Genomic DNA, 21,185 nt, shown 5'->3' with positions numbered 1-21,185 from the left:
CAGAACTGAGTGAATATTAGGAGAGGGGTGAAATATTAGCTGGTTTAAGGTGGGGGGGGGGGGGCTTGTGGTTTTAGGGACAAGCAAGCAGTGATAGGAGCAGATAATCAAAAGATATCACAGACAAAAGAACAAAGAGGTGTTGAAGGTGGTGATATTATCTAAATCAATGTGCTAATTAAGAATGGATGGCAGGGCACTCAAGGTACAGCTCTAGTGGGGGTGGGGTGGAAAGACTAGCAGGGCATTTAAAATTTAAAAATAATGGAAATAGGTGGGAAAAGAAAAATCTATATAAATTATTGGAAAAAACAAAAGGAAGGGGGAAGAAACGGAAAGGGGGTGGGGATGGAGGAGGGAGTTCAAGATCTAAAGTTGTTGAATTCAATATTCAGTCCAGAAGGCTGTAAAGTGCCTAGTCGGAAGATGAGGTGCTGTTCCTCCAGTATGCGTTGGGCTTCACTGGAACAATGCAGCAAGCCGAGGACAGACATGTGGGCAAGAGAGCAGGGTGGAGTGTTAAAATGGCAAGTGACAGGGAGGTTTGGGTCATTCTTGCGGACAGGCGGCAGATGTTCTGCAAAGCGGTCGCCCAGTTTACGTTTGGTCTCTCCAATGTAGAAGAGACCACATTGGGAGCAATGAATGCAGTAGACTAAGTTGGGGGAAATGCAAGTGAAATGCTGCTTCACTTGAAAGGAGTGTTTGGGCCCTTGGACGGTGAGGAGAGAGGAAGTGAAGGGGCAGGTGTTACATCTTTTGCGTGGGCATGGGGAGGTGCCATAGGTGGGGGTTGAAGAGTAGGGGGTAACGGAGGAGTGGACCAGGGTGTCCCGGAGGGAACGATCCCTATGGAATGCCGCCAGGGGGGTGAAGGGAAGATGTGCTTGGTGGTGGCATCATGCTGGAGTTGGCGGAAATGGCGGAGGATGATCCTTTGAATGCAGAGGCTGGTGGAGTGATACGTGAGGACAAGGGGGACCCTATCGTGTTTCTGGGAGGGAGGAGAAGGCCTGAGGGCGGATTCACGGGAGATGGGCCAGACATGGTTGAGGGCCCTGTCAACGACCGTGGGTGGAAAACCTCGGTTAAGGAAGAAAGAGGACATGTCAGAGGAACTGTTTTTGAGGTAGCATCATCAGAACAGATGCGACGGAGGTGCAGGAACTGAAAGAATGGGATGGAGTCCTTACAGGAAGTGGGGTGTGAGGAGCTGTAGTCGAGGTAGCTATGGGAGTCGGTAGGCTTGTAATGGATATTGGGGGACAGTCTGTCACCAGAAATTGAGACAGAGATGTCAAGGAAGGGAAGGGAAGTGTCAGAGATGGACCACGTGAAAATGATGGAGGGGTGGAGATTGGAAGCAAAATTATTAAATTTTTCCAAGTCCCGACTAGAGCATGAAGCAGCAACAAGGTAATCATCGATGTACCGGAGAAAGAGTTGTGGGAGGGGACCGGAGTAGGACTGGATCAAGGAATGTTCTACATACCGCATAAAGAGACAGGCATAGCTGGGGCCCATGCGGGTAACCATAGCCACACCTTTTATTCAGAGGAAGTGAGAGGAGCTAAAGGAGAAATTGTTCAGTGTGAGAACAAGTTCAGCCAGACGGAGGAGAGTAGTGGCGGATGGGGATTGTTCGGGCCTCTGTTCGAGGAAGAAGCTAAGGGCCCTCAGACCATCCTGGTGGGGGATGGAGGTGTAGAGGGATTGGACATCCATGGTGAAGAGGAAGTGGTTGGGGCCAGGGAACTGGAAATTGTTGATGTGATCTAAGGTGTCAGAGGAATCATGGATGTAGGTGGGAAGGGACTGGACAAGGGGAGAGAGAAGGGAGTCAAGATAACGAGGAACAGGCTGACACGATCTGCCAACTCCAGCATGATGCCGCCACCAAACACATCATCCCTTCACCCCCCCCCAGAGGCATTCCGGATGGTCTGAGGGCCCTTAGCTTCTTCCTCGAACAGAGGCCCGAACAATCCCCATCCACCACTACTCTCCTCCGTCTGGCTGAACTTGTTCTCACACTGAACAATTTCTCCTTTAACTCCTCTCACTTCCTCTAAATAATAAGTGTGGCTATGGGTACCCGCATGGGCCCCAGCTATGCCTGTCTCTTTATGCGGTATGTAGAACATTCCTTGATCCAGTCCTACTCCGGTCTCCTCCCACAACTCTTTCTCCGGTACATCGATGATTACTTCGGTGCTGCTTCGTGCTCTAGTCAGGACTTGGAAAAATTTATTAATTTTGCTTCCAATCTCCACCCCTCCATCATTTTCACATGGTCCATCTCTGACACTTCCCTTCCCTTCCTTGACCTCTCTGTCTCAATATCTGGTGATAGACTGTCCACCAATATCCATTACAAGCCTACTGACTTCCATAGCTACCTCGACTACAGCTCCTCACACCCCGCTTCCTGTAAGGACTCCATCCCATTCTCTCAGTTCCTTCGCCTCCGTCGCATCTGTTCTGATGATGCTACCTTCAGAAACAGTTCCTCTGACATGTCCTCCTTCTTCCTTAACCGAGGTTTTCCACACACGGTCATTGGCAGGGCCCTCAACCATGTCCGGCCCATCTCCCGCGCTTCCGCCCTCATGCCTTCTCCTCCCTCCCAGAAACATGATAGGGTCCCCCTTGTCCTCACTTATCACTCCACCAGCCTCCGCATTCAAAGGATCATCCTCCGCAATTCCCCCTAACTCCAGCATGATGCCACCACCAAACACATCTTCCCTTCACCTCTCCACCCGCCACCCCCCCCCCCCCCAACCCCAGCAGCATTCCGTAGGGATCATTCCCTCCGGGACACCCTGGTCCACTTCTCCATCACCCCCTACTCCTCAACCCCCACAAATGACACCTCCCCATGCCCACGCAAAAGATGCAACACCTTCTCCTTCACTTCCTCTCTCCTCACCGGCCAAGGGCCCAAACACTCCTTTCAAGTGAAGCAGCATTTCGCTTGCATTTCCCCCAACTTAGTCTACTGCATTTGCTGCTCCCAATGCGGTCTCCTCTACATTGGAGAGAACAAACGTAAACTGGGCGACCGCTTTGCAGAACACCTGCGGTCTGTCTGCAAGAAAGACCCAAAGCTCCCTGTCGCTTGCCATTTTAACACTCCACCCTGCTATCTTGCCCACATGTCTGTCCTTGGCTTGCTGCATTGTTCCAATGAAGCCCAACGCAAACTGGAGGTACAGCACCTCATCTTCTGACTAGGCACTATACAGCCTTCTGGACTGAATATTGAATTCAACAACTTTAGATCCTGAGCTCCCTCCTCCATCCCCACTCCCTTTCCGTTTCTTCCCCCTTCCTTTTGTATCTTCCAATAATTTATATAGATTTTTCTTTTCCCACCTATTTCCATTAGCTTAAAATCTTTTATGCCCTGCTAGTTTTTCTACCCCACCCCTGCTACAGCTGTACCTTGAATGTCCTGCCATCCATTCTTAATTAGCACATTGATTTAGATAATATCACCACCTTCAACACTTCTTTGTTCTTTTGTCTGTGATATCTTTTGATTATATGCTCCTATCACTGCTTGCTTGTCCCTACAACCACACCACCAACACCCCCCACCCCCACAAGACCCCACCTTAAACCAGCTTATATTTCACCCCTCTCCTAATATTCACTCAGTTCTGCTAAAGGGTCATGAGGACTCGAAACGTCAACTCTTTTCTTCTCCACCGATGCTGCCAGACCTGCTGAGTTTTTCCAGGTAATTTTGTTTTTGTTTTGGATTTCCTTCATCCGCAGTTTATTGTTTTTATCTCTATATTCCTGAACATTGAATCCAAAGTTTTATAGCCTGAAGGGCTGCAACACCTACGAAAATTGAAGTCAAAACTTGGATGATGTGCCAATCCTGCGGACTGCTTTATCCTGGATGCAGTTGAGCTTCTCGCATGCTAAGTAGGGTTCAAAATACTGACGGGAGATAGCTGGGAACAAACAGAATTTCCTTTACAATGGTACAATGAGGTCCCTTTTCAGTAAAAAAAAATGCAATACTGGGTGGGGGGGAGCAGTGACAGCACTTCCCATTCATAATGAAAGTTTAGGCGGAGGTTTACATTCACTAACTGCAGTCAGGTCTTTTTGACGAACATTTCTAAAAAAAACACTTCCATTTATAAAACCAGCTTTTTTTGGTAATAAGTCTGCAATAAAATGATCATGAAACCACTATATTATCGTAAAGATGCATCTAGTTCACTAATGTTCTTCAGGAAATGAAATCTGCCATTCTTACCTGGATTGGCCTACATGTGACTTCAGGTCTACAGTGATGTGGTTGACTGTTAACTGTCCTCTGAAATGCTGTACTCAGTTGTACCAAATTGCTACATACAAGTTAAAGAATAAAAACAGATGGACGACCCGGTATCGACCCAGGCATCAGAACTAACAAAGGTACAAACTGCCCAATTGATCCTGCAAAGTCCTCCTCACTAACATCTGGGGTCTCCTGCCTAAATTGGGAGAGCTGTCCCACAAACTAGTCAAGCCTGACAAAGTCATGCCCACAGAAACCTAAAAACCATTGTCCCAGATTCCTCCATCGCTATCCCTAATATGCCCTGTCCCACCGGCAGGACAGAGGTGGTAGCAAAGTGGTATATGGTCAGGAGGGAGTGACCTTGCAAGTCCTCAATAGTGGCTCCAGACCCCATTAAGTCTCATCAGGTCAAACATGGGCAATGAAGCCTCCTGCTGATTATCACCCACCTTCAGCTTATGAATCAGTGCTAATCCATCGCTTGGAAGAAGCATTGAGTGTAGCAAAGGCACAGAATGACGTCCCCCCCCCAGAGTACAATGTCCATCAATAATAGTGGCTCGGTAGTACCTCTCTCTTGAAGGACTGGCTCTCCTGAAGGACATATCTGCTAGAAGGTATGGGAAACTAACAAGAAACCTAAGAAAAATCTTATTTGAACTGGTCCTTACCAATCTACCTGCACAGATGCAACTGTCTATGATGGTATTGGCAGGAGTGACCAATGCACAGTTCTTGTAGAGACAAAGGGTTGAACTTTACACTCCTCCACCGGCAGGTGTGAAGGTCAGGAGTAGGCAGGTAAAATCTATCAGGTGGTCTTCCCGCTGCCTGCCGCCCACCCCTAACCTGTCTGAGAAGGCATTGGGCAGCCTGTCCACCCTGGGCCTATTGAGGCCCTTAAGTCACCAATTAAAAGTCAGTTAAGGGCCTCATCCCACCCCCAATTATATTTTACAGGGCATGGGGAGGCCCATGTCATGTGGGAAGCCTGGCAGCTGTTTTTTGGTGATGGGCAAGGGGGAGAGGGGAACATCTTTGCCAGTCCTTTGGGCCCATCAGAGGCTCCCCTCAAGGTTAACACCCCTTCAACCCTGGCCTGGCCTCTTAAACCTGGCGCCCCAGCCCCCTCGCCACTTTTGCTGAGACCCTGACCCTGGACTTACCTGGGCTCCTCAGTGTAGTTGGACTTGTCTGTAGTCCCAGCAGTGGCCACCAACTCTTGGCTGACGATGCTGGGTCTACAGAGCTGTCAGCCATCCACTTCCTCCCAAGAGGGGGGTTGGGTGGTGTGTGGTTTGAAAGAGTCGCGCCTTAAAGCAATTAATGCTTATCCAAGCACCAACTGTGGGGCAGCCATGGGATCTTGTGTGGTCTCCTGCAACTTTTTAGTTGGGACTGCAGTGTCCCGTAAAATCCAACCCAAAGTCTTGTCTTTATACTGAGGACACCGTCCATTGTAATGTGTGACACTACCACCAGGCCGATTAGGAAAGGCATGGAACAAATCTAGCAGCTCAAAACTGGGTATCCATGAGGTGCTATGGGCCACCAGCAAAAGTAGAATTACCTTCAGACACAATCTGTAATTTCATGACCTGGAATTTTCCTCATTCTACCATTACCATCAAGCCAGCAGACCAACACTGGTTCAATGAGTAGTGCAAGAGAACATGGCAGGAGCAATATTAGGCATACTTAAAAATCACCAACCTGGTGATGCGACAATACAGGTCTACTCCATGTGCAGAAGCAGCATGCTACAGAACTAAACAATCTCACAACCAACAGATCAGTTCTAAGCTATCCAATGCTGCTACATCCAGCTGTGAATATTAGTGGAAAATTAAACAACTAACTGGAGGAGGCAGCTCCAAAAATAGCATCCACAATGATAGGGAAACCCAGCACATCAGTGCAAAAGACAAGACAGAAGCATTTAAACCCATCTTCAATCAGAAGTGCTAAGTGGTGAGGTGAATAATCCAAAAACAAAAACAAAAATAGCTGGAAAACTCAGCAGGTCTGACAGCATCTGCGGAGAGGAACACAGTCAACATTTTGAATCCGTATGACTCTTCATCAGAACTAAGGAAATATAGAAATGAGGTGAAATATAAGCTGGTTGAGGTGGGTGGAACAGGTAGAGCTGGATAGAGGGCCAGTGATAGGTGGAGGCAAAGAGATTGCCAAAGATGTCATAGACAAAAGGACAAAGGGGTGTGATATTATCTAAGGAATGTGCTAATGGTGACATTAAGGGTAGAAAGCAGGACAAGCAAGTGACAGAAAGCCCTAGTGGGGGTGGGGTGGGGGGGGAAGGGATCGAAATGAGCTAAAAGGTGGAGGTAAAATTATAAAATTGAAATAAATTTAAAAATAGGTGGGAAAAGAAAAATTTATTTTAAAAATTATAAATTATTGGAAAAAGGGGGATTGGAAAGGGGGTGGGGATGGAGGACAGAGTTCATGATCTGAAGTTGTTGAACTCAATGTTAAGTCCGGAAGGCTGTAAAGTGTCTCATCAGTAGAGGAGGTGCTGTTCCTCCAGTTTGCGTTGAGCTTCACTAGAACATTGCAGCAGGCCAAGGATGGACATGTGGGCATGAGAGCAGGGTGGTGTGTTGAAACATCATCAGAACAGATGCGACGGAACTGAGAGAATGGGATGGAGTCCATACAGGAAGCGGGGAACATTCCTTGTTCCAGTCCTACTCAGCCCCCCCCCCCCACCGCAACTACAACTCTTTCTCCGGTACATCGACGATTGCTTCGGTGCTGCTTCATGCTCTTGTCTGGACCTGGGAAAATTTGTTAATTTTGCTTCCAATTTCCACCCCTCCATCATTTTCACATGGTCCATCACTGACACATCCCTTCCTTTCCTTGACATCTCTGTCTCAATTTCTGGTCACAGACTGTCCAGCAATATTCATTACAAGCCTACTGACTCCCACGGCTACCTCGACTACAGCTCCTCACACCTTGCTTCCTGTAAGGACTCCATCCCATTCTCTCAGTTCCTTTGCCTCCGTCGCATCTGTTCTGATGATGACACTTTCCAAAACAGTTCCTCTTGACATGTCTTCCTTCTTCCTTAACTGAGGTTTTCCACCCATGGTGGTTGACAGGCCCCTCAACCGTGTCCGGCCCATCTCCCGTGCATCCGTCCTCACACCTTTCTCTCCTTCCCAGAACCATGATAGGGTCTCCCTTGTCCTCACTTATCACCCACCAGCCTCCGCTTTCAAAGGATCCTCTGCCATTTCCGCCAACTCCAGCATGATGCCACCAACAAACACATTTTCCCCTCACCCCCCCACCCCGGTGGCTTTCCGCAGGGATTGTTCCCTCTGGGACACCCTGATCCACTCCTCCATTACCCCCTACACCTCAACCCTATCCCATGCAACTGCAGAAGGTGCAACACCTGCCTCTTTACTTCCCCCCTCCTCACTGTCTAAGGGCCCAAACACTCCTTTCAAGTGAAGCAGCACTTCACTTGCACTTCCCTCAATTTAGTCTACTGCATTCGCTGCTCCCAATTGGAGAGATAATACCCAGACTGAGTGACCGCTTTGCAGAACACCTTCGGTCTGTCCGCAAGCATGACCCAGACCTCCCTGTCACTTGCCATTTCAACACACCACCCTGCTCTCATGCCCACATGTCCGTCCTTGGCCTGCTGCAATGTGCTCAACGCAAACTGGAGGAACAGCAGCTCATCTTCCGACTAGGCACTTTACAGTCTTCCGGACTTAACATTGAGTTCAACAACTTCAGATCATGAACTCACTCCTCCATCCCCACCCCTTTCCGATCCCCCTTTTTCCAATAATTTATAATTTTTAAAATATATTTTTCTTTTCCCACTTATTTTTAAAATTTATTTTGATCTATCGTTTTATCTCCACCTTTTAGCCCATTTCGATCCCTTCCCCCCACCCCACCCCCACTAGGGCCATCTGTTACTTGCTTTGTCCTGCTTTGTACCCTTAATGTCACTATTAGCACATTCCTTAGATAATATCACCACCGTCAACACCCCTTTGTCCTTTTGTCTATGACATCTTTGGCAATCTCTTCTTTGCCTCCACCTATCACTGGCCCTCTATCCAGCTCTACCTCTCCCACTCCCCTCAACCAGCTTATATTTCACCTCATTTCTATATTTCCTTAGTTCTGATGTAGAGTCATACGGACTCGAAACGTTGACTGTGTTCCTCTCTGCAGATGCTATCAGGCCTGTTGAGTTTTTCCAGCTATTTTTGTTTCAGATTTTCAGCATCTGCAATATTTTGCTTTTAACTAAGTGAATGATCCAGCTTGGCCGCCTCCTGAGGTCCTCACCATCACAGATGCCAGTTTACAGCCAATACAGTTCAGCCCAAGCAATGTCAAGAAATGGCTGAAAGCACTGGATACATCAAAGGCTATGAACCCTGACAACATCCCAGCTATTGTACTGAAAACTTATGCTCCAGAACCAGCCACGTCCTTAGCCAAACTATTCCAGTACACTTACGACACTGGCAACTAGATAACAATGTGGAAAATTGCCCAGGTTATGCCCTGTCTACAAAAAGCAGGACAATTCCAATCTGTCTATCCATCAGTCTATTCTCAATCAACAGAAAGTATGGAACGGGTTGTAGATAGTGCCATCAAATGGCATCTACACAGCAATAATCTGCTCACTGAAGGAGTGTAGATAGTACCATTAAATGACACCTACACTGCAATAACCTGCTCACCAAAGCTTAGTTTGGCATCCACCAGGGCTACTCAGCTACAGAGCTCATCAAAGGTTTGGTCCAAATATGGACAAAAGAGCTGAATTTAAGAGATGGGGTAAGAGTGACTATACTTGACATCATTGCAACATTGATCGAACCTGGCATCAAGTAGCAAAACCAAAGTCAACGGAATTAGAGATAAAATTTTCCACTGGCTGAAGTCATAACTAACATAATGAAGGAGGTTTGCAGTTGCTGGAGGTCAATCAACTCAGTCACAGGACATCACTGCAGGAATTCCTCAGGGGAATGTCCTAGGCCCAAATATTTTCAGCCACTTCATCAATGACCTTCCCTCCAACATAGGGTCGGAAGTGGGAATGTTCACGGATGATTGCACAACGTTCAGTACCATTTCCTAAACCTCAGATACTGAAATAGGCCATACCCGCATTCAGTGGGACTTAGACAGCTTTCAGGCTTAGGCTGCTTCGTAACATTCGTGCCATACAAGTGCCGAGCAACGACCACCTCAAACACGAGAGAATCCAACCATCTCTCCCTAACATTCAATGGCATTATCATCACTGAACCCCCCACCATCAACTTCCTGGGGTTACCATTGACCAGAAACTTAATAGACGAGCCACATCAGTAATGTGGCTACAAGAGCAGGTCACAGACTAGGAATTCTGCAGTGGGTAATTTACCTCCTGACTCCCTAAAACCTATCCACCATCTAAAAAGTACACACCAGGTGTGTGATGGAATTATCTCCACTGGATGAGTGCATTTCCAACAACACTTGAGAAACTCAAGTGAATCCAGGATAAAGCAGCCCACATGATTGACACCCCATCCACCACCTTAAACATTGTTACGACCAGATGAGGAAAGGTGCAAGGACTGCCCCCTTTTTTCACACTCCTCGGTTGATTGTAACAGGGACTTAAAAAAAATTTTAAGGATGAAAGTGCCAATTCAGTGTGTGTACTTAACTGTTTATATGCCGTTTGCGAAGAACTGAGTCAGACAAACTTTCTAGAGCTTAAACATGTAATGCATTAGTAGTTTTTGTGCTTAAAACCCACCCAGGTAAAGATATTAAAAATATTTAAAAAGGTAAACACACGTCCAGACTGCCGCTACACACACACATACTAGCATGCAAAAATACATTACAAGGTAGAGGAGGTTAACTTTTGGCCAAATTAATATTCAATGAGCTGAATTTTACATCCCTAGAGCAGGTGCATGCCTGACCCGATCGGGCGTAAAGTCGCATGAGAAGACGTTGGGCAAGTGTCCTGACATCATCATGCACTCTCACAATATTTTGCTAGGTGGGCACGCGCAAAAGTCGAAAGAGTGCTCACCGACAATTAAGAGGGCAATTAAGCCCATTAGCGGCACAATTGTCTCAGATTTTTTGTGGCCGGTCCAACCTTATGGTTGGCAGACAAGCAAATCAGCCAGGCGGCCTTTTCATTTTTCATCAAACCTCATCCAAATGCAGGATGAAATTTCCATTATGAAATAAAATAAAAATATCTGTGGACAGCATTTTTACCAGCTCTTTTTTCAGGTGATTGATTGTGCAGCTTTTTAAATCTTTATTTTAGCATTTAAGGCCTGCAGCTCCGAGGCAGTTGTCTGCCTTCACAAAGCTTTCTTGCAGAGCTCACTTGCGCCTGCAGAAACGTCATTGCCTGCCCTCTTCCTGTCCCCGCCCCAGCAGTGCTGAACTTTTCAACAGGTGTTCATGCTGGCTGGCCGTTAATTGGTCAACCAGTGTGAAATCACAGCCGGTGGCCCGCTTCCCGATTGCTCCCGAGCCCGCTGATCACGCACCCCCGACCAAGGTAAAATTCAGGCAAATGAGAAAAGGCAAAGATATAAAGAGTTCACTGATTATGGAGTACTTCACTGTTGTTCATGGTTGAGGCAGTTCTTAAGCTGTAGTCCTTGGTTTTTCTCCTGAAAACACTGCATTGGAATTTGACGCCTTCTTTAGAATTTCTCTGTCTGCTGTCTACAGCATGATCTAAGCAGGCAGGTTTCAAGTTAGTTGAGAGAGAAAGGAGAGGCAGACAACCATCGGCTGCCGTTGCCTGCTTTCAGATGTTACTTTGTTCAGAATGCTCCAAAGCAAGCAGGGTTTTGTAATAAAGGACATTTCAAAACGGTGGTCCTGATCACATGACCTCTCTCTCCATAATGACCAAGTTTTCCACAGAAGGTAATTGATTATCTCATGTCTGGACAGACCTTGGCTATTGTGTTGTGGCCTAGGTGATTAATTTTTAATGTCCAAGCCATCACTTATGAATGACACATTCTCCCATGTAACGAATTAGGAATAACTTATCAACACCTCCAAGGTGCAGCCATTATTCTCTATAGGCTCTCCGTCTCCAGCCTGATGGAATGGAATGTAGCTATTACAGTGAGGCAAGTGGTGGCAGCCAAGTTAAGTATCAGTCCATCTTTGAAGTAAGGTCAGATGAGGTGAGAGTCACTGCCCTTGAAATCAGGCCGGATTTGACTAAGTGTGGCATCAAGGAGCCTTAGCAAAATTGAAGTCAATGGGAATCTGGGAAAGCTTTCCACTGGTTGACGTCATTCCTAGCAGATGGTTGTGGTTGTTTGAGGTCAATCATCTCAGTCCCCGAACAACGTTGCAAGAGTTCTTCAGGGTAGTGTCCTAGGCACAGCTATCTTCAGCTGCTTCATCAATGACCTTCCTTCCATCATAAAGTCAGAAGTGCGGATATTCACTGGGGACTGCACAGTGTCCAGCACCATTTATGACTTTTCCAATATTGAAGGAGTCCATGCCCATATGCAGAAAGACCTAGACAATATGCAGGCTTGATAAATGGCAAATAACATTTGCGCCACACAAGTGCAAGGCAATGACCATCTCCAACAAGAGAGAATCTAACCAGCTCCCCCCCCTTGATATTCAATGGCATTACCATCACTGAATCCCCCACTATCAACAGCCTGGGGGTTACCATTGACCAGAAACTGAACTGGACCAGCTATATAAATTCTGTGGCTGCAAGAGCAAGTCAGAGGCTGTGAATTCTGCAGAGGATAACTCACCTCCTGACTGCCCAAAACCTGTCCACCATCTATAAGGCAAAAGTCAAGACTGTGTTGGAATATTCCCCACTTGCCTGGGTGAGTGCTGCTCCAACAATACTCAAGGAATTTGACACCATCCAGGACAAAACAGCCCACTTGATTGGCACCCCATCTACAAATATTCACCGCCACCAGCGACGCACACTGTACGATCTACAAGATGCACTGCAGCAACTCACCAACACTCCTTAGACAGCACCTTCCAAGCCCATGATCACCACCATCCAGAAGGACAACAGCAGCAGACACATGGGTACACGACCATCTGGAAGTTCCTTTCCAAGCCACTCACCATCCTGACTTGAAAATATATCGCTATTCCTTCACTGTCACTGGGTCAAAATCCTGGAACTTCCTTCCTAACAGCACTGTAAGTGTACCTACACCATACGGACCACAGCAGTTCAAAACTCATCACCACCTTCTCAAGGGCAATTAAGGATGGGCAATAATTGCTGGCCTAGCCAGCGATGCCCACATCCCATCAATGAAAAAATAGTTTTGGTACCCAGCTAATTCTGAACAGTTAGATTCTGGATATCATAGAACAAAGAACAAAGAAAAGTACAGCACATGAACAGGCCCTTCAGCCCTCCAAGCCTGAGCCGATCATATTGCCTGTCAAACTAAAACATTTTGCACTTCCGGGGTCTGTATCCCTCTATTCCCATCCTATTCATGTATTTGTCAAGCTGCCTCTTAAGCACCACTATCATACCTGCTTCCACCACCTCCTCTAGCAGCGAATTCCAACCACTCACTACCCTCTGCATAAAAAACTTGCCCCGCACATCTCCTCTATAGTTTTCTCTTCTCACCTTAAATCTATGTCCTCTAGTAATTGACTCTTCCACCCTGGGAAAAAGCTTCTGACTATCTACTCTGTCCAAGTCACTCATAATTTTGTAAACTTCTATCAAGTCGCCCCTCAATCTCCGTTGCTCTAGTGAGAACAATCTGAGTTTCTCTAACCTCTCGTCATAGCTAATAACCTCCAGACCAGGCAGCATCCTGGTAAACCTCCTCTGCAACGCCTCCATATCCTTCTGGTAATGTGGCGACCAGAACTGCACACAATATTCCAAGTGTGGCCTAACCAAGGTTCTATACAGCTGCAGCATGACTTCCCAGCTTTTATACTCAATATCCCTGCCAATGAAGGCAAGCATGCCATCTGCCTTCCTGACTACCTTATCCACCTGCGTTGCCACTTTCGGTGGCCTGTGGACCTGTACACCCAGATCCCTCTGCCCGTCGATGCACTTAAGGGTTCTGCCATTTACCGTATAATTCCTACCTGTATTAGACCTTCCAAAATGCATTACCTCGCATTTGTCCAGATTAAACTCCATCAGCCATTTCTCCACCCAAGTCTCCAACCGATCTATATCCCGTTGTATCCTTTGACAATCCTCTTCACTATCTGCAACTCTTCCAACCTTAGTGTTGTCTGCAAACTTACATTTCCTCCAAATCATTTATGTCGATTACAAAACAGCAAAGGTTCCAGCACTGATCCCTGCGGAACACCACTAGTCACAGCTCTCCATTCAGAAAAGCACCCTTCCACTGCTACCCCCTCTGTCTTCTATGACCAAGCCAATTCTGTATCCATCTTGCCAGCTCACGTCTGATCCTGTGCAACTTTACCTTCTGTACCAGTCTGCCATGAGGGACCTTGTCAAAGGCCTTACTGAAATCCATGTAAATAACATCCACTGCCCTTCCATCGTCAATCATCTTTGTCACTTTCTCGAAAAACTCGATCGTTAGTGAGACATGACCTCCCCTTCACAAAACCATGCTGCCTCTCATTAATACGCCCATTTGCTTCTAAATGGTAGTAAATCCTGTCACGAAGAATCTTCTCCAATAATTTCCCTACCACTGATGTAAGGCTCACCAGCCTGTAATTTCCTGGATTATCCCTGCTACCCTTCTTAAACAATGGAACAACATTGGCCATTCTCCAGTCCTCTAGGACCTCACCCATAGCCAGTGAGGATACAAAGATTTCTGTCAAGGCCCCAGCAATCTCCTCCCTTGCCTCCCTCAGTTATCACATTGCTTTTTCCTTTTGGGTGTAGTTACAAACAAAACATATCTTCATTGCAAAAGATTTGTCTTGCATCGGGGTTCTGAATTTTCTTTGTTCACTTGAAGTAAGACATAAAGGATAATATTGTGTTAGAACCACTGTGTCTGTTCCCTCCTTTAAAAACTGATTATGTATCATTTAAAGGCTCCTGGTTTTCAAAATATAGTTCTTAGCTCTCAGGTTGCTGGTCATTTAAGGGGGTAGGGAGATTCTGTACTTCCCATTGACTGCCCACAGGCTTAGCAGAATTGCTCTTGCTATGCAAATTTTCCTGACTGCCAACCTAGTCTGCTCTCTCCACTTTTAATCTTTCACTGTCCACCTCTATAACCCATGGATTTAATAGCTCAAACCCAAGCATTTTTACAAATCTGATTTCTGAGAAGTCAGTGAGTTGTAACTTGATTTTAAGCCCCGATTCAGTGTCTGGAATCATCTCCTGCACCTCACCTGTAGTGGACCTTGCCTCTACATTGTTGGGGCCTTTAAAACTTGAGCCTGCTCGTTTGATTTACCAGTCGATAAGTCCACATGAATTTCCCTGGTATACTTCTTGAGGTCTCCACAACTGGTACCCATTTTGGCATACGTTCCCTTCCCTTTCTCTTTTGTCTCAGGAATGGGTTTTCCCCTAACGTGGAACACTACTGCCTCCAGGTGGCTGTTCAGCTTCCATTGTACGCCCCTGTGGCTTTTCAAAAGGTTATGGGGGTAGCTTGGAATTAGTAATACAAATAGATCAGCCATAATCTTACTGAATGGCAGAGCAGGCTCGCCAGGCCAAATGGTCTACTCAGTGGCGCATCTCCTTTACAGTCTCTTTGCCTGCTGGGGAACTCCCCCTAGTCCCACACTTAAATCTGATAAAAAAAAAAGTGACTGAAAAACCCAATTTCTGGGTGTCCTCCTCCATCTTTTTTTAATTCCATGGGTATTTCCTTGACCTCTTAATGCTACTGACCTGGCTTCGGTCTTTTAACTTCCTTGGCTTCTATCTTAACCCTCCCTAACACTGCTGACCTGGCTTTCCACTTCTTTTAATCCAACACATGTAATTCATTCGTGTTTCTTTCTAACACTGCTGGCCTAGTCCTGGCCTCTGCTGACTCAACACTTCAACACTCACAGCTTGTAACGCAGGGCCTCTGAACCTTCTTCAGCTTTCTGCACCCCTGCAGAACTCTGTTGTTCTCATTGGGTTTGAGCTATTAAATCCATGGGTTATAGAGGTGGACAGTGAAAGATTAAAAGTGGAGAGAGCAGACCAGGTTGGCAGTCAGGAAAATTTGCATAGCAAGAGCAATTCTGCTAAGCCTGTGGGCAACAGACTTACCTGTCATGACGGCTGCCTGTCCAGTGTTGGACACCCTTTGCTCTTCCACATGGGTCTTTATAGAGATAGGGAGTGAGTTTTTGAACTCCTCCTGGAGAATTATCTCTCGGAGGCTTTCATTGATGGTCTCTATTTTAAGTGCCTGTATGCAGCAAACAAAAGCAAACTCGGTGGAAGTTTGTTCGGGTTATTTTCGGAGGGTTTGGATTATAAAGTATCATTTCCAAGACCACGCTTACTTACTGATGGAATCCACACATGCCAATATAGATTCTCCGAGATAAAAGCTAATTCCAGCTGAGTAAATGCAGTCTTTACTTGCGAGAAGCTGATGACTATTTTAGGCATTGATTTTTCATGTGAATACTTTTCATTCTTAATAATAGCATTTACTGAACCCTCTAATTGAAACATCTGTTGTCACTATTGATAAACTACCTGACCATTTTAAATTAATCAAGCCGCAAGTGGTTAAAACTAATTTTGCCAAATAATATACTGTGCATTCCAGACAGAATTAAGGCTCATGCACACATCTTTTGAATCTGTCATTTGAAGAAGGCACCAAAAAGGAGCAGCAGTAGGCATATGACCCCTCTGTCGTATTCCACTTATTATTCCATTTCCTGACTGACTATTCAGACTGAAGGATCTCAGTGAGGAAAGCCTAAGCAAGTAACATAATTCCAATAATTCAGTACAATTGAAGCACCTCACAGTACAAGGTTAGAGCAAATTCCTTTGTAAAATCAATATAATTAAAAGTCATGCATCGACCAATATACAACACTTGAGACAACATCCATCATACGTTCACAGATTCTGCAAAGCAAACATTCTGATTGGTTTAAATATAATAATGATTAAATAAAGCAACAAATCACAAACCACCATCTGTTTAAATAAACAATGCTGATTAACTCAAATACCCAATTGATTAAAAGTCAACAAATCAAAAGGCAATTCATACCACTGAACAGCTTGGTAAAAGTTGCTTTACATGCCAGGAAACAAATCAAATCGCTTCATTTTTTAGAAACTGCATTTAGTAGGCATCTTAAGTTTCTCAGTTTAGAGCTACAAAATAACATTTTTGTATCAACAATACACAAAAATTTAAATCATTCTGAAAGTGACAAAATTCAATGAAATGCCACCTTAAAAACATCTGACAAGATTTTACTTGCCTCCTCTCATTCAGGATACATCATCCACAATGCACCCATGACCCACTTTCAGCTTTCACATCTGCACTTCCTGCATGGTATTGACACCATAATGGAAAAGATTGATAATGACAGTTCTATAGCATAGATTAAAACTAAAATTTAAAAACATTTTCAATTTAAATTTTGACCCCTCAAAAATAATAATTATATCTGCTTATGACCATGGCCCCCACATAAACCTACATAGGCATAATTTTGAAATGTTCAATTTTCTGTCTGTCGTGGTCAATTCCACATAATGGCAATTTGAGCCTACTAGGATTAAACAAAGCACAATTGTACATTGCATCTGAATCCAGGGATAGAATCTTCCATTCTCGACGGGCTTGAAAAAGCGGTGAGACCTATGCTAAGACTTCGAGGAGGAAGGCCCACCGTATCTTCTGCCCAGAGTTTAGTGGACAGCAGCAGGCCTTCCTCCAGACTCTGGAAGACCACCTTCCGCCCACCAAGACCTACTGGCCAATCAGAGGCCAGCAGCTCTTACACTCAACAGTGCCACGGGGGAAGCCGTGGCTGCTGCCGGAACAAAACACCCCACCAACACCCCCCCAGAGTCCCAGGATCACGGAACAACCCAGGAAAAATGCAAGTGCTATTGGGGGAGGGGAGTCATATGGGGGTGGGGGTCGACAGCAAGGGCAGGGGGGTAGCTGTCAGTGGGCACTCCCGTGCCCCATATCCATACCCTCGATCATGCACATATTAGTTCAGATCGAGGGACCAACCAACCACCAAGCACCCCACCATCAGCTGAAATGCAGCCCGCAATTTTATCAGTCATGCAGGCCGCATGACAGCAGGCTCCTTTGGAGCTGGGAAAATTGCAGCAGAAGTGGGAAGAGGCCCTTAAGTGGTCATTAATTGGTCACTTAAGGGATTCAAGTTGAGGCGGGGCAGGAAGATCAACCATGGGCCTTCCCATCCAGAACTTATTCCAGTGAAAGTGCTGGGTATCGGTCCTGACATCAACCTGCCAAATTCTCAGGTCCACTGCCTCCTTCCTCGCCTCTTGCAAGCGCAGAAGATTCTAGCCTGGGTTATTGTGAAGTTACATAAATTGATCCTAGTGCGACCAGGATCAGTTGCTCTTCCAGAACTCCTACTACCTCTGCTCTTGGCTGATCTTGTGAAGTTCAACTCCACCCTTAAATGTACAGATCCCAAATTCCACTGACATTTCCTGCTCTCAGGCCACTGCTCAGTGTTCAAAGGTCTTTGTAAATATCGACTTACTAATTGGGGTCAATTGTTGTCCAACAGTCCACATGCTTCTGGACCCCAGAACTGATCCCATGATCCACAAAGCTTAGTCCTCGCTAATCATTCACAAAGTCAGCCCCTAGCCCTCAACTCTTCCAGTTTAGCAAGTCATTCCTAGTGTTCCCTGACTCCAGTATTGACATTGCACACCCGTCTCTGTAAACTCGACGTATGACACTTAAGCACCCTCATCTCCAGACAAATGAACGCTGACCCCAATTTCCCACCCCACAGAACAGTCCTAGCAACTGCTCACTGGCCTCAGACCCCAGGTTTCCTAAACTGACTCATACTTCCAGTATTCAACCTCATGCCCCCAACCAATCTTTCTCCCAGACCTCTGTCTGCTTCCTCAAATGCCAACCATAGACCCCAGCTCATTTGCTAACTGCCACTTCCCAACTCCATGTTCTGATCCCCAATTTCTATCCACTAACTCTTTGCCAACACAGTGCTGTGTACGCTGGACTTAAAAAAGAGATGGACACGAAGTACATCTGCAAAGGAAGACCTCCGAGGAACCTGCACAATTGCACAATTTAATTAATTATTTTATACAAGCTTCAGGAAACCTTAGCCTGCCCATGGATGAGGTTTCCTCGAAAACGCGAAGACCGCTTAGGCTCTTCGCCAGTCCACCAACCTTAAAGGTGGATGGGCAGCGTGGTTAACAACTTTTATTGCTTTTTTAATGGCCTTAATAGGCTGTTGACAGTTCAGGGGGCGCACAGCCGGCTCTGGTGCGCGACTGCCCAACGAAATATCGAAATGATGAGCAATGACGTCAGGATGTGCGCTCAAGGCCATCATGTGTAATTTTACGTGTCGGCGTGTCAGGCCTGCCCCTGCATGCCGACTGCAATATTCTGGCCAGTGTTGCACAGAGCAGTGAGTACCCGAGGTAACTGGATCAATGGTGAATCGGGCAGTCAATTTTGAGTCAGACAGTACAAGCTGCAAGCCATTGCAATGTCCCAGGTGCCATACCTGTGCAACAGACAGAAAGCACACAGAACAGAAAAACCTGAGCTCTAGCCAAAAAAATAGGGAGAGAGAAAAAAAACACACAGGAGCTGCATTGCTGAATCACCCCATGGAGCAAAGAAGCTACAAATCCTCTATGCTTTGACAGTATTTGTAAAAGACAGGAAACATCAGGAAGATGACGACCAAATTCCCCAGCATGATTGGAAGGCCACTGGTGTGCTAATCAAATTTAAGATTTTTAAACTAAGGATGGAGCTATGCTTTACAGATTTATCCATCACAGAACCAGATAAACAAGCAGTGAAAATAAAGATAGCCATTGGAAACGAGGGGTTGCACAGAGCCAACACTTCAGGCCTGTATGAGGAGGATCAGAAGGATCCTGTATGAGGAGGGTCAGAAGGATCCAGCCATAATGTGAATCATGCTGGAGGATCAGATTAGCATAAAAGGTGAACTTTAGAATAAATTGTTTAGAGCTGATGGCTTACAGACAACATCTGCAAGAATCAATCGACTAATTTGTCAGCAGATGCCATGATAAAGGGCAAGGACTGATTTGCCAGAAGCAGAGCTCTCCAAACCACTAATGGAGCTCGTCATAGTTTCAATGCCAATTGAAGCTTTCCAAAAAAATTCTTTTGGAGAAAAAAAGTCACAACATTGATGTACTGCTAGAAGATGGCAGAAAATATGATGCCATTGTAGCTGAACAACAACTACCAGTAATGACACAGTAGCCAGGACGCAAAAAGCAGGTCGTGTGGGAAGTGCGGCCTGCTGCACCCACCACATGGCTGTCCTGCATTCCAAAACCTTTGCAAGCTATGCAGAGTAAAGGACACTGGGCTCGCCTATGCAGGAAATCTGGTTCCAGAGGTGTAACCAAGTGTAAGATGCAACCAAACAAAAAATATGTGCAGTAACAATAGGGAGTGCGTCAAAGACCCCCATAAGTGCAGGGACATCCACAAGATAGTGGCAAGACAGACTAGGGTGAAGATGCAGAGCTGAAAGGCCTTAACTGGAAAATGTGAATGTGACACAATCAGTGCGTAACTCAAACAATTAGAAGCTTTTGTTACTATCAACATAATTTGCCCAAACAAAAGTGGCAAAAACACTCACATAGCCAAAGTCGACATGGGAGCAACCACGAATATCCTACCAGTCAGAATCCTGAAGGATATGTATCTGGATCATTGAAAGTCAATTATATAAACTACAACAGGGAAACTAACTACGTGCAATGGGTCACCCATTCATTGCATAGGTACATTGACATTGAAATGCAGCTATTGCAAGTCTGCATGGAAACCAAAGTATTCTACCTGGTACCTAGAACTGAACAGCATTAGCAGGGTTGCCAGCATGTATGGAATTCAACCTTGTGACTATTTACAAGATCACCAAGATACCAATTGTAGCAGAAGAGGCCAAGAATAATCACATTAAGTCAGTCATGACCTATAATAGATGTACACAGATAGATTCAACACTACAGGGAATTTCAGAGGTGATGCCATACTACACCTCAGAGAAGGTGCAATTCCATCAATCAATGGAAAGTGTAGTGTGTACATATAGTTAAAAGAGCGAGTTGGATGACATGCAGTGTAACAGTATTTTCTGTCATGTGCATCAACACACCGACTTGTGCAGTTCCATCACATGCGTACTGAAAAAAAGATGGCACAATCCAGGTATGCTTACACCCAAGACATCTAAATTTCATTCTAAAGAGGTGCTCATGAAAGATTCCAACATTAGAGGAATTGAATCCCAAATTCATTGGAGCAAGGTTTTACAACAAGTTAGCCACCAAACATGGATATTGGCCAGTTCATCTGGCAGAGGGATCTCAAGAAATCGTTACTTTCAGGACACCATTTGGATGATACTGTTTCCAGAGATTACCCTTTGGTTTATCCATCAGTCAAGATTTCTTCCAGCAGCATATGCTCAGGGCTAGAGAAAATATCACCATTGACCAGAAGCATACCTGGAACAGTCATAGCAACACCTTGGATAGAAAATCAGGGTAGCCTCTGCAGCACAGTAAGTGGCTCTTCTGGTCCAGCAA

General features: G+C 45.7%; 1 protein-coding gene across 2 annotated transcripts in view; it reads right to left on the bottom strand.

Moving 5' to 3' along the window:
* LOC121281242 (protein KIBRA-like) overlaps window positions 1-21,185 on the bottom strand; it is a 173,261-nt gene that overhangs the window by 69,397 nt on the left and 82,679 nt on the right. The gene's annotated exons all lie outside the window — the stretch shown is intronic.

Source organism: Carcharodon carcharias, chromosome 8 (genome assembly GCF_017639515.1).
Source record: "Carcharodon carcharias isolate sCarCar2 chromosome 8, sCarCar2.pri, whole genome shotgun sequence".
Taxonomy (NCBI): domain Eukaryota; kingdom Metazoa; phylum Chordata; class Chondrichthyes; order Lamniformes; family Lamnidae; genus Carcharodon; species Carcharodon carcharias.
The sequence above is the reverse complement of the archived record's forward strand: the minus strand, read 5'-3'. Positions and strand labels throughout refer to the sequence as shown.